The sequence below is a fragment of the Caretta caretta genome, chromosome 15 (genome assembly GCF_965140235.1).
Source record: "Caretta caretta isolate rCarCar2 chromosome 15, rCarCar1.hap1, whole genome shotgun sequence".
Taxonomy (NCBI): domain Eukaryota; kingdom Metazoa; phylum Chordata; order Testudines; family Cheloniidae; genus Caretta; species Caretta caretta.
In genome coordinates, this window is record NC_134220.1 from 12,695,027 (window position 1) to 12,708,824 (window position 13,798).

Here is a 13,798-nt window from a genome sequence, read left to right on the forward strand (position 1 = left end):
AAAACCTTTCTGAAAATCTCCCAGGGCATGAAGGACAGAGGCCATAACAGGGACCCGAAGCAGTGCCGCGTGAAACTGAAGGAGCTGAGGCAAGCCTACCAGAAAACCAGAGAGGCGAACGGCCGCTCTGGGTCAGAGCCCCAAACATGCCGCTTCTATGATGAGCTGCATGCCATTTTAGGGGGTTCAGCCACCACTACCCCAGCCGTGTTGTTTGACTCCTTCAATGGAGATGGAGGCAATACAGAAGTAGGTTTTGGGGACGAAGAAGATGATGAGGAGGAGGTTGTAGATAGCTCACAGCAAGCAAGCGGAGAAACCGGTTTTCCCGACAGCCAGGAACTGTTTCTCACCCTAGACCTGGAGCCAGTACCCCCCGAACCCACCCAAGGCTGCCTCCTGGACTCAGCAGGCGGAGAAGGGACCTCTGGTGAGTGTACCTTTTAAAATGCTATACATGGTTTAAAAGCAAGCATGTGAAAGGATTACTTTGCCCTGGCATTTGCGGTTCTGCCTTTGCAAAAGGTTTCTGGGGAGGGCAGCCTTATTTCGTCCTTCATGGTAGGACACTTTACCACTCCAGGCCAGCAACACGTACTGGGGAATCACTGTAGAACAAAGCATTGCAGTGTATGTTTGCTGGCATTCAACCAAAATCCGTTCACGCGGTGGGAGGAGGCAAAATGCGACCTTGTAACGAAAGCACATGTGCTATGTATGTAATGTTAACTTTCAAGGTTTACCCTGAAAGAGTGTAGCCACTGTTTTATAAAATGTGTCTTTTTAAATACCGCTGTCCCTTTTTTTTTCTCCACCAGCTGCATGTGTTTCAATGATCACAGGATCTTCTCCTTCCCAGAGGCTAGTGAAGCTTAGAAAGAAAAAAAAACGCACTCGCGATGAAATGTTCTCCGAGCTCATGCTGTCCTCCCACACTGACAGAGCACAGACGAATGCGTGGAGGCAAATAATGTCAGAGTGCAGGAAAGCACAAAATGACCGGGAGGAGAGGTGGAGGGCTGAAGAGAGTAAGTGGCGGGCTGAAGAGAGTAAGTGGCGGGCTGAAGACAGGGCTGAAGCTCAAAGGTGGCGGCAGCGTGATGAGAGGAGGCAGGATTCAATGCTGAGGCTGCTGCAGGACCAAACCAGTATGCTCCAGTGTATGGTTGAGCTGCAGCAAAGGCAGCTGGAGCACAGACTGCCACTGCAGCCCCTCTGTAACCAACCGCCCTCCTCCCCAAGTTCCATAGCCTCCACACCCAGACGCCCAAGAACACGGTGGGGAGGCCTCCGGCCAACCAGCCACTCCCCCACAGAGGATTGCCCAAAAAAAAGAAGGCTGTCATTCAATAAATTTTAAAGTTGTAAACTTTTAAAGTGCTGTGCTTAAAGTGCTGTGTGGCATTTTCCTTCCCTCCTCCACCACCCCTCCTGGGATACCTTGGTAGTCATCCCCCTATTTGTGTGATGAATGAATAACGAATGCATGACTGTGAAGCAGCAATGACTTTATTGGCTCTGCAAGCAATGATTAAAGGGAGGAGGGGAGGGTGGTTAGCTTACAGGGAAGTAGAGTGAACCAAGGGGCGGGGGGGTTCATCAAGGAGAAACAAACAGAACTTTTACACCGTAGCCTGGCCAGTCATGAAACTGGTTTTCAAAGCTTCTCTGATGCGTACCGCGCCCTCCTGTGCTCTTCTAACCGCCCTGGTGTCTGGCTGCGCGTAACCAGCAGCCAGGCGATTTGCCTCAACCTCCCACCCCGCCATAAACGTCTCCCCCTTACTCTCACAGATATTGTGGAGCACACAGCAAGCAGTAATAACAGTGGGAATATTGGTTTCGCTGAGGTCTAAGCGAGTCAATAAACTGCGCCAGCGCGCCTTTAAACGTCCAAATGCACATTCTACCACCATTCTGCACTTGCTCAGCCTGTAGTTGAACAGCTCCTGACTACTGTCCAGGCTGCCTGTGTACGGCTTCATGAGCCATGGCATTAAGGGGTAGGCTGGGTCCCCAAGGATAACTATAGGCATTTCAACATCCCCAACAGTTATTTTCTGGTCTGGGAATAAAGTCCCTTCCTGCAGCTTTTGAAACAGACCAGAGTTCCTGAAGATGCGAGCATCATGCACCTTTCCCGGCCATCCCACGTTGATGTTGGTGAAACGTCCCTTGTGATCCACCAGAGCTTGCAGCACTATTGAAAAGTACCCCTTGCGGTTTATGTACTCGGCGGCTTGGTGCTCCGGTGCCAAGATAGGGATATGGGTTCCATCTATAGCCCCACCACAGTTAGGGAATCCCATTGCAGCAAAGCCATCCACTATGACCTGCACATTTCCCAGGGTCACTACCCTTGATATCAGCAGATCTTTGATTGCGTGGGCTACTTGCATCACAGCAGCCCCCACAGTAGATTTGCCCACTCCAAATTGATTCCCAACTGACCGGTAGCTGTCTGGCGTTGCAAGCTTCCACAGGGCTATCGCCACTCGCTTCTCAACTGTGAGGGCTGCTCTCATCTTGGTATTCATGCGCTTCAGGACAGGGGAAAGCAAGTCACAAAGTTCCATGAAAGTGCCCTTACGCATGCGAAAGTTTCGTAGCCACTGGGAATCGTCCCAGACCTGCAACACTATGCGGTCCCACCAGTCTGTGCTTGTTTCCCGAGCCCAGAATCGGCGTTCCACAGCATGAACCTGCCCCATTAGCACCATGATGCATGCATTGGCAGGGCCCATGCTTTCAGAGAAATCTGTGTCCATGTCCTGATCACTCATGGGACCGCGCTGACGTCGCCTCCTCGCCCGGTATCGCGTTGCCATGTTCTGGTGCTGCATATACTGCTGAATAATGCGTGTGGTGGTTAATGTGCTCCTAATTGCCAAAGTGAGCTGAGCGGGCTCCATGCTTGCCGTGGTATGGCGTCCGCACAGAAAAAAGGCGCGGAACGATTGTCTGCCGTTGCTCTGACGGAGGGAGGGGCGACTGACGACACGGCTTACAGGGTTGGCTTCAGGGAGCTAAAATCAACAAAGGGGGTGCCTGTACATCAAGGAGTATTTCAGGCAGGACTGCACGGAGGGTTCCAATAAGAAATGGTGCACCTAAGTTATCGTTGTTATTGGAACAAGGAGGTTAGCCTGGCCTCTGATTGATACATGGCTAGATTTACCTCGCTGCACCTTCTCTGTGAGTGACTGCAGTGTGACCTAGAGGAATGAGTCCCCTAGACAGGGGAGGAGGCAAATGAGTACAAAACAAATCTGGTCTATTTCTTGTTTTGACCCACTCCATCTATCTTTTACATCTTTGGCTGGCAGCAGACGGTGCAGAAGGACTGCATGCCATCCACATCTCATGGCTGCTTGGCAGAAGATGGTACAGTACGCCTGCTAGCCATCCCCATCTCTTGCCTGCCTGGCAGAAGATGGTGCAATACGACTGCTAGCAATCCTCATCTCTTGCCTGCCTGGCAGAAGATGGTACAGTACGACTGCTAGCAGTCCGTATCGCCTGCCTGCTCACCATAAGACGGTTCAATAGGACTGACTGCAGGACTAAAGAGAATGACCTGGTCAAGTCACTCCAAATTTAGTCCCTGCGCCCATGTCTGCCCAGGCGCTCCCAGCCGACGCGGCCAGGAGCACCTCGGACACGATGAGGACGACTACCAATCGTATTGCACCGTCTGCTGCCAGAAGGCAAGGGGTTGCTGCTACTGTGCAGCAAAGCCGTACCGCATCTGCCAGCACCCAGGAGACATAGGGTGACGGTTACCTGAGCGGGCTCCATGCTTGCTGTGGTATGGCGTCTGCACAGGTAACTCAGGAAAAAAGGCGCGAAATGATTGTCTGCCCTTGCTTTCACGGAGGGAGGGAGGGAACGGGGGCCTGACGACACGTACCCAGAACCACCCGCGACAATGTTTTAGCCCCATCAGAGCGCTCCATTGTGACTGCTCTGGACAGCACTCTCAGATGCCCGATTGTTTGCCATTGCTCTGACGCTGGGAGGGGCGCTTACAGGGTTGGCTTCAGGGAGCTAAAATCAACAAAGGGGGTGGCTTTACATCAAGGAGTATTTCAGGCAGGACTTCACAGAGGGTTCCAATAAGAAATGGTGCACCTAAGTTATTGTCCTTATTGGAGCAAGAAGGTTAGCCTGGCCTCTGATTGATACATGGCTAGATTTACCTCGCTGCACCTTGACTGCAGTGTGATCTAGAAGAATGAGTCCCCTAGACAGGGGAGGGGGGGGAAGCAAATGAGTACAAAACAAATCTGGTCTATTTCTTGTTTTGACCCACTCCATCTATCTTTTACATCTTTGGCTGGCAGCAGACGGACTGCATGCCATCCACATCTCATGACTGCTCGGCAGAAGATGGTACAGCACGACTGCTAGCAGTCCGTATCGCCTGCCCGCTCACCATAAGACGGTTCAATAGGACTGACTGCAGGACTAAAGAGAATGACCTGGTCAAGTCACTCCAAATTTAGTCCCTGTGCCCATGTCTGCCCAGGCGCTCCTGATCGACCTCACAGAGGCGACCAGGAGCACCTCAGACATGACGATGACGGCTACCAGTCGTACTGTACCGTCTGCTGCCACAAGGCAAGGGGTTGCTGCTACTGTGTAGCAATGCCGTACCGCGTCTGCCAGCACCCAGGAGACATAGGGTGACGGTTACCTGAGCGGGCTCCATGCTTGCCATGGTATGGCGTCTGCACAGGTAACTCAGGAAAAAAGGCGCGAAATGATTGTCTGCCCTTGCTTTCACGGGGGGAGGGAGGGAACGGGAGGCTGACGATATGTACCCAGAACCACCCGCGACAATGTTTTAGCCCCATCAGGCATTGGGATCTCAACCCAGAATTCCAATGGGCAGCGGAGACTGCGGGAACTGTGGGATAGCTACCCACAGTGCAACGCTCCGGAAGTCGACGCTTGCCTCGGTACTGTGGAAGCGCTCCGCCGAGTTAATGCACTTAATGCACTTAGAGCATTTACTGTGGGGACACACACACTCGAATTTATAAAACCGATTTCTAAAAAACCGACTTCTATAAATTCGACCTTATTCCGTAGTGTAGACATACCCTAACAGGCCTGTAGTTACCTGGATAACATGTTTTTTCCTTTCTTAAAAATAGGAACTATGTTAGCAATTCTCCAGTCATACAGTACAACCCCTGAGTTTACAGATTCATTAAAAATTCTTGCTAATGAGATTGCAATTTCATGTGCCAGTTTCTTTAATATTCTCGGATGAAGATTATCTAGGCCCCCCGATTTAGTCCCATTAAGCTGTTTGAGTTTGGCTTCTACCTCGGATATGGTAATATCTACCTCCATAGCATCATTCCCATTTGTCATGCTACCATTATCCCTAAGCTCCTCATTAAAGACTGAGGCAAAGTATTTGTTTAGATATTCGGTCATGCCTAGATTATCCTTAACCTCCACTCCATCCTCAGTGTTTAGCAGTCCCACCTCTTCTTTCCTTTTTTTCCTTCTTATTTATATGGCTATGGAACCTTTTACTATTGGTTTTAATTCCCTTTGCAAGGTTCAACTCTACATGACTTTTAGCTTTTCTCACTTTATCTCTACATGTTCTGACCTCAATAAGGTAGCTTTCCTTGCTGATCCCTCCCATCTTCCACTCCTTGTATGCTTTCTGCTTTTTCTTAATCACCTCTCTGAGATGCTTGCTCATCCAGCTTGGTCTACAACTCCTGCCTATGAAGTTTTTCCCCTTTCTTGGGATGCAGGCTTCTGATAGCTTCTGCAACTTTAACTTGAAGTAATCCCAGGCCTCCTCTGCCTTTAGATCCATAAGTGCTTCAGTCCAATCCACTTCCCTAACCAATTTCCTTAACTGTTGAAGTTATTTCTGGCACTGAGAGAGCTGGAAGGAAGTCAGCATTACACACATGTTACTGTTTGTTCTTGGAAGGTCTGAGAACCCTCTAAACTCTTGGCTGAGAATTGGCCCTCTCCCTTTTATATAAAAGCTTTTTGCTTTCCTGTTAAATTAATTAAGCTTCTATTTTGTCTTCCATATACCATGTTGCCAGCCCCTAGCCTTTTCATCAGGACATGGGTTCAATAAGCATCATTTACAATGTCAGACTTAAGTTACTACTGTTTATTTTCAGAATTCAGTCTGTCTGTTCAATTCCATGCGTCACTGTGGAGCCAGTAGTATTAGCCTTAAGAAGCCAAAGGAAAACATCAGTGGGGTTAGCCAACAACCCTCACATGAGAATTGCTTTTAAAAAAGGTATCCTGCTCAGTGTTTCTTCCACGTCTCCTAATGTAAGAGAGAAGGTATGGTCTAGTGGTAATAGCCGCAGTTTTGGACGTCAACTCCATAGAGTTTGAGAGACTCATGAGAGTTGAACAGTTGAGAGTAGATGACTCTGGGGAGGTTTTTTAATCTAGGTAATTGAGGGGAGTCTGCAAAATCAAACGTTGCATCTTCCTGCAGATCCATGCAATCTGCCATGGAGGTCTACACCTGAGAACCCATTTGTTGTACTGTGACCTTTTACTGGACACCTTACTATCTGAGAGGGTTGAGTGACACTGCTGTGGCTTGGGGATATAAAGGTTCAAGGGGGACTAATTACTACAATTTGACTCTGTCAGTTCCAGTTGTAGGTACGAGTAGGAACACATTGTTCTTTGGGAGTTGGACAAGCCCAAGATATTTTGTTACTGATTCCTTTGGTCACAGCTGAAGTGTCTTCTCAACAGTTCTGGGTGTCAGCTGATAAAGACCCTGCTCTCCATTTCATGCTGTTCAGTGGATGATCAGAGGCTAATGAGGTTAACATAGTCCATTATTTGATTATGGATAAGGCGTCTGATGTTGCAACTGGAACCTGGTTGGATGCTGCTGCAGTGCCAGGGTAGCCCAGATGTCATCCAGTGGGTACTCAGTTCATCATGATGATTGAGGAGGCAGTGTTGTCATGTTGGAGACAGTTGATATTAAATGTAGTCCTCCCACCCAAATCCAAATCTAATACAGCATGTGCAGTATGTGGGATGTAGTTAAAATAGAACTGGTGCTGGCGTAGTGCCTTAGAAATGCCTGTAGATTAGATGTAAAGATCCCTCACAGCTCCAGAGTCTCTGCTTGAGCTGACCGTTCTTCTTCGCAGAAGTAACACAGAACTCTCCAGAATGATTCTCAGCCTAGCTCAAAATTCCCTGGTTGCCATATACCATGGTCCAAATAGTTGCCATGGGATGTGGGGGATCTTCAGAATTCAGTGGGTCCTGCAGTTTATCTCTTTAGACCACCACACTGTATACTGACATCCAAATCTGTTCTCCTATGATCTAATCGCAGTAATAACCAGTAACAGTGAAAGTCGGCATTCTCCTTTGAGCAGTTCCATGCCATGGGGCCGGTTTTGTTCAATATCTTCATAAATGATCTGGAGGATGGTGTGGATTGCACTCTCAGCAAATTTGCGGATGATACTAAACTGGGAGGAGTGGTAGATACGCTGGAGGGGAGGGATAGGATACAGAAGGACCTAGACAAATTGGAGGATTGGGCCAAAAGAAATCTGATGAGGTTCAATAAGGATAAGTGCAGGGTCCTGCACTTAGGACGGAAGAACCCAATGCACAGCTACAGACTAGGGACCGAATGGCTAGGCAGCAGTTCTGCGGAAAAGGACCTAGGGGTGACAGTGGACGAGAAGCTGGATATGAGTCAGCAGTGTGCCCTTGTTGCCAAGAAGGCCAATGGCATTTTGGGATGTATAAGTAGGGGCATAGCGAGCAGATCAAGGGACGTGATCGTTCCCCTCTATTCGACATTGGTGAGGCCTCATCTGGAGTACTGTGTCCAGTTTTGGGCCCCACACTTCAAGAAGGATGTGGATAAATTGGAGAGAGTCCAGCGAAGGGCAACAAAAATGATTAGGGGTCTGGAACATATGAGTTATGAGGAGAGGCTGAGGGAGCTGGGATTGTTTAGCCTGCAGAAGAGAAGAATGAGGGGGGATTTGATAGCTGTTTTCAACTACCTGAAAGGGGGTTCCAAAGAGGATGGCTCTAGACTGTTCTCAATGGTAGCAGATGACAGAACGAGGAGTAATGGTCTCAAGTTACAGTGGGGGAGGTTTAGATTGGATATTAGGAAAAACTTTTTCACTATGAGGGTGGTGAAACACTGGAATGCGTTACCTAGGGAGGTGGTAGAATCTCCTTCCTTAGAGGTTTTTAAGGTCAGGCTTGACAAAGCCCTGGCTGGGATGATTTAACTGGGAATTGGTCCTGCTTTGAGCAGGGGGTTGGACTAGATGACCTTCTGGGGTCCCTTCCAACCCTTATATTCTATGATTCTATGATTCTATGATTCTATATGCCCATTTACAATCTTGCCAGCAGAGGTGTAGACTAGAGATCAAACAAGAGCTTCCCCCTTGAACTGAGCAATGAGAAAATGACAGAAAAACAGCTGGGATTGAGGGCTACCTCTAATCTCCTTTGCAGCATCACAGGATTCTGAGCCACATTTAAGAGTTCAGGATGCCTGCAGCAGATGACTGACACCCTTTTGGAGGAAGACATAACACAGGCAGGGATTCAGGTGAACTGTTGAGCTGGATGGAGAATGGGAGTGGGGAGCACAGGAGGAAATCCCCAAATCCCTTTGTCTAATATAATGTAGCTAGGTGTGTCCCTTCATTTCTAGCTACTAGTCAACAAATATATGCAGACACATGCTCAGCATTACACCATAGAACTGAAGAGCAAGTGAGGGCTGGGGAATAAAACTCACAATTTATATTGGCTACTGACCATCTTCAGAAAGGTTAGTAGTCTACAGGATAACCTCAACATTTGAACGTCTTGGTCTTTCTTACTCACAGAGGATGTTAAAAAGAAGCCAGCACCCATGTTACTGAAAGCAGCTTTCTAAACTCTGCTCAAGTGAATGTGAAATTGCCCTTAATTAAAATGGGTATTTGAGAGCCCTCTGCTGGTGGCCACATTGCTGAAAACATCAGCTTGTAAAATATTTTCCATATGGCTTTAGCCAGCTGAAAACTGTTACTCTTTAAATATTTAAATATAAGTACAGAAGAAAAGAACTTTTATCCTGAGTGCTAAACATGCACAATGCTGCAGCAGATAAATAATTACTAGCATTCCTCATCTTCACAGTGCTTTATAAACATGAGCTAATTAATTTTCATAGAACCCCTGTGAACTGTAATATTAGCCCCATTTTACTGATGGAGAAACTGAAATAGAAATTAACTTGTGACCAAACCAAGGTGTCACAGCGAGTCAATGTGAGAAATGCAATTACAACTAGTTTCTGGCCCCAATCGAGTGCTTAGACCGCTATCCCATGGAACCTTTCACTCCAGTTAAACAGAAATGTTTTTCTAGATAGAGACAAGCCAATGCTGTGTACAGAAGGACCCCTCAGAAGCTAGATTGGCACAAGTTGGGGCTCACTACCCACCATGAAGGCTGTGGGTAGGATTCTCACATCTGGCTAATCTGCAGGGCCTGTGGAGGAGAGGAAGGTGGCTTGAAGTCACTTTTCACTTCCCAATCCAGGGGCTGACTGGGAGTTGGTTTGGTCCTTGGCATGATTTAGACCTGCCTAAATTTTATGCCAACAGTAACAGTTTCCAAGGGGCTTCAGCAACTCCTCTTTTGATCTCCAACATGCCGCCTACTCTGGCAAGAGGCCAAGTAGATGGCATAAAGCCAGCTATGTCAGGTTTCTGATATACAGAGCTTCCCCCAACCCAGGAGTGATCAAATCTCGGGCTTTAGTTTGATCCATTATAAAGATAAGGGCTATCTGGAAAATTCTGATCTGGGTTCAGATTTTGAACCCACCCACCACCATAAACCCAATTTTGGCCCTGCCCCAAGTTGGGCCCATCTCTAAATCTGACACAAATACTTCTCTCATTTGAATAAAGCAGAATTAGAAAGAGACCCAGTCAACTATACTGTATAAAAAAAAATACATGATATTGACAAGATGCCATGTTGTAAAGGGGACAGTTTAAAACAGAGCTAAAGGGAATCTCCCCACACCACAAATGCCCCACAGAAGTCCCCTAGATTGGTTTGCGAACCAAAGAGGGGCCAGAAAAAAGCTAGATAGTGTTCGTTACACGTTGACTAATGTAATACAGCTAGTCCTTTCTCCTCCCCATGTTATTTTATAGCTGTCATACCTCTGTTCTTTTGCTCATTTGCTGCCTGACCGCCATCTTTTTTTAAACATATGGAATTACTTTGATCAGAAATACTGGGTGAGGGATTTTTTTCATATCTGCATTAGAAGGAGTGGATCCTGCCAGCATGTCTGCTATCAGAATCCATTTCAGTGGCACATTGCAGCACAGTTTGTTTTGTTTTTTTTCCAGGTGATAAGGGCAATGGCACCATAACATAGAAAGCAGGGGTGAAGTTACGCATGAGCTTAGGTGACCACTAGTTTCCGCTGCCCCCACATGCAGTGAAATCCCTTTGCTGATATTAATAAAAAGCAGCATAACCCTTTGGAAGGTAAGAGGGTGTTGCTGGGTCAAGGGTGCCAGGTGTTAGCATTCTAGTCTCTTTGGAGAGATCTTTGTGTCTTCTTTCAGAGAATGATGGTGAGAGAAATGGTTAGGATATGTGATCTAGGAGAAAGCAACAGAGTCTTGGGAGAAACACAGGCATTCTGGGGGGTGGAGGCAGGAATGTACAGACTAATTATGCAGGAGGGAAGACAGAGATTCTACTTTATAAATACAATCCTGTCTGCTGGCTCTGACCTGCAGCCATGTTCACTCTTTGCTTCTGACTTAAGTTACAGTGGAAAGATTGTTTGTTTGAATCAGTTCTTGGTTTTTTCCCCAGCCTCGGCCTGACTTCTGGGTTTGCTTGGCTCTTAATTCCACTTAGTGCCTCAGGGCTCTGAGTGTCCCTTAGTTATGCTAGGGACACTAACCTGGAGTTTGTGGGGAATAATAAGAATAGTTGGTTTCAGAGTAACAGCCGTGTTAGTCTGTATTCGCAAAAAGAAAAGGAGTACTTGTGGCACCTTAGAGACTAACCAATTTATTTGAGCATGAGCTTTCGTGAGCTACAGCTCACTTCATCGGATGCATACCGTGGAAACTGCAGCAGACTTTATATATACACAGAGAATATGAAACAATACCTCCTCCCACCCCACTGTCCTGCTGGTAATAGCTTATCTAAAGTGATCATCAGGTGGGCCATTCCCACCTGATGATCACTTTAGATAAGCTATTACCAGCAGGACAGTGGGGTGGGAGGAGGTATTGTTTCATATTCTCTGTGTATATATAAAGTCTGCTGCAGTTTCCACGGTATGCATCCGATGAAGTGAGCTGTAGCTCACGAAAGCTCATGCTCAAATAAATTGGTTAGTCTCTAAGGTGCCACAAGTACTCCTTTTCTTTTTAAGAATAGTTGGTGACTCCAGGCTATAGGAACCTTCTGGGAGGAGAATCTTGCAGCAAAGAATCTGGACCATTTTAATTAGACTTCAATTTTAACACTGGAATGCTGTCTGCCCAAACTGGGACTTCAAACTGGGGCATGCTGGTGAAGAACTACTTGCTATTCAGATGGCATCCAGGTGATACCCAGTTTTTTAGTCTGGAACCTGGCATCACTAGGCATTTACTTCTGGACGAGTCCTGTCCCAGGCATCTCTGACATCCAATCATTTAGTAAAAATATCATGTTGATAGAAAGGAAGTGTGTGCACCCTTTAGAATTTGTTTTGAGGGAGTTCTCAACCATTTTAAATTATCCCCTTGGTCAACTATCTCCATCTGAGCTGATTACCAGAGCAACCTCCATTCCTATCAGAGGGTTCAGTTATTTCACAGAATATACTAATATTAGATGGTCCAGGTAATCCAGAACATTGTATGCAAACCTCTTTCAGAATTTTGGGGAAGTTCTGAGTGAGCATTCAGAGCTGGATTCAAGCTTCATAACTTTGATCTATCTTTGTAAGGGATTGAGCTGGGATGTTCAGATTTGGATCCAGGCTCTCTCTCTATTTGATATGCCATCATCTGGGGGGGGGGGGGGGGACAGAAATCATCTTCCTTTATTAGGTTATCTACCTGCTGAATTTTAAGATTTGGTGCTTTGGAAATTTATGTTGGCCGTTCTGTTCCTTTATCCATACACAGTTTCAGAGAAATAGTCTGGTCTCCCTCCATCCCTATTACTACTTCTAGTTTTGTCATTACCCTTAGTAGCAATGAAAAGGAATGTCTACACTGTCCATGTTACAGCGCAGACACGCTTTATCACCGGGGGAGAGCTCTCCCAGCAATAATAATAATAATTAAAAAAAACAAAAAAAAAGAACCCCACCCCGAATGAGGGGTGGTAGCTTTATCGCCAGGAGCACAGTTCCGGGCAATAAAGCACTGTCTATACTGATGCTTTTCAGCACTACAACTTTTGTTGCTCAGGGGTGTGTTTTTCACACCCCTGAATGACTAAAGTTTTAGAGCTGAAAGTGGCAGTGCAGACACAGCCTACGGCCTTTGTTGTATTGATGCAGGGTGGTTAGTCTGGTGCACAGGAAATGTATTGTTTTTTCAGGTCTCTTCCCTACACAAGTATTCTTCAACTTTATTGCTCTGAAGTCAATTTCCTACACGTAGTACACTTTAAACAAAGCTAAATTACGAACAAACAAGCCACCAAAAGAGAAGTCACTGTGAGTTCATGCTAAGATTAGAAAAGAAACTTGGAGAACAGTTCAGCTATGTGACCTTATTCAGGAGTTGGACACGGAACAGACTTGCTGCTATGTTTTTCTCTACAGTTTGCAACGCACACGGAGAAGAACTTGGTCAATCCCAAAACAAGGCCAGACCCTTCAGTTTGTTCCCAGAGTAGGTTCCAGCAATAGCACAGCTAGGAAAATGCTTTCCCAGCTCACAGCCATGCTGGGTATTGACAGGAAATTGAGCTATGTGTTGATTTCCTTAAAAATCCACCTGTAGTTTCAGCTGGATACAACACTGATTTTCTGTTGTGCAGTGTTGTGGTGCACTGTTAAATACCTGCCACCTTCCACCCAAGCGGTGGATGAAGTGATTCTTTATAAATAGCTTTTAAATCCGCTAGTAGAGCACTTTAAGATCTTCAGATGAAAGCTGCTATATAAATATCAGTCATTATTATCATTGCATTGCAGGAAAGCACTGGGGAAACAAATATTTCCTCAAAAACCAATTCTCCAGGCTCATGGCCCTGGACATTCAGGTAGAACTATGGTGATGTGTGTAGTAGGAAGGCTTAGATAAAATAGATAATAAACTGGCTACCCTCTGTCTAAAGGCGTTTCTCCCTTTGCAAACAGTTCCCCTTTTCCATTTGCAATGTGTATTTGCCACCTTTTGTGTCACAGCGTAGCACCATCCCAACTATTGACTAATCTTGAAAATTCCCCAAAAGACTTGAAAATTGTTTAATTTCCTGTATCCTACTTCCACGCCCCCTCCTCTACTCACACAAACATCAAACCCTTCCTCTGCTACAACTTGCACATAAGTCTGTCACGGAGGTCACAGATTGCGTAACTTTCTGTGACCTCCGTGACTTATGCAGCAGCTGGTGTGGCTGGCTCCGGGGCTGCCCAAGCAGATCAGGCAGCCCCTGGGCCAGCTGCACCAGCTGCTGCTGGGGCAGTTTGGGTATGGACGGGGCTCAGGGCTGGGGCAAGTGGTTGGGGTGCAGGGTGCTG